The sequence below is a fragment of the Geospiza fortis genome, unplaced genomic scaffold (genome assembly GCF_000277835.1).
Source record: "Geospiza fortis unplaced genomic scaffold, GeoFor_1.0 scaffold101, whole genome shotgun sequence".
NCBI classification, from domain to species: Eukaryota; Metazoa; Chordata; class Aves; order Passeriformes; family Thraupidae; genus Geospiza; species Geospiza fortis.
The window spans coordinates 669308-670499 of NW_005054388.1; positions in this window are offsets into that span (position 1 = coordinate 669308).

The window sequence follows — 1192 nt, forward strand, 5'->3', positions numbered from 1 at the left end:
TAACCTTCTGATGAAATCCTTTCTTCTATTCTTTTAATATAGTTTTAATATAATATATATCATAAAATAATAAATCAAGCCTTCTGAAACATGGAGTCAGATCCTCCTCTCTTCCCTCATCCTCAGGCCCCTGTGAACACCATCACAGATAACCATTGTTTGCACTTTGTTCCTGAGGCCTCTCAGCTTCTCAGGAGAAAAAATCCTAGCAAAAGGATTTTTCATAAAAATGTGTGTGACATTGGGGCTGGGCTGGATTTGATGATTTGAAGGTCTCTTCCAGCCTGGTGGTTCTGTGAATTCTGTGTGATTCGAAGTCCAGCCCCAGCTCAGGGCTCTGCCCCTGCTCCAGAATGGGAGTGGGAGTGAGAGTGGGAGTGGAGCAGCCCCAGGGCTTGCAGGGATGGAGCTGCAGCTGCAGAGCCGTGGATGGATGGATGGATGGATGGATGGATGGATGGATGGATGGATGGATGGATGGATGGATGGATGGAGCTCAGGGCAGGCTCAGGGCTCCTCCGGGGCTGAGCAGCAGAGGGCAGCTGCAGCCTGGGCGATGTGTGTGTCAGGCCTTGGTGAAACAGAGGCACGGCGGGGTCACCTCAGCCCTGACAGAGCCAGCCTGTCCGGTCCCTCTCATCTCACACAGGGGTTGTGACAGCACCAGCTCTGCCTTCATGCATCTCTGACAACTTACAGTCAAGAACTTGGTGAAAAAATAGATTTTTTTGCATAGAAAACAGTGTTTCCAGATATTTGTGTAGACTGTCTACAAACAGGGACTAGAGTAATTCATAAGGGTATAAAGAAAATGGCTGTAGTTTATGACTGTATGAACAGACTCTTTTAGAATTATATTTCCCTCTATTATTATAAATGTTATGAAAAGTGCCTCTCTGGTTGTGGTCACCTAACTTAAGATTTACCTCTATATAAAATGGGATTAGTTATTTCATGAATGAGAGAGTCTACAAGACAGTGGAAGCAAAATTAGTACTTCAAATGGTGTTGACAAGTTGGACGAATGATTTGGAAAAAGAGGAATTCAACAAGGCAGAAAGACACAGGCAGAGTTTTACACACATCTGGGAATAGTTGTGAGCACAAATGTGAGACATGGGTGAGCTTGATATGCTGCAGGTCTGAAAAGGGGGATCTGCAGCTTAGATTGAAAATGGAGCATGACTAGAAA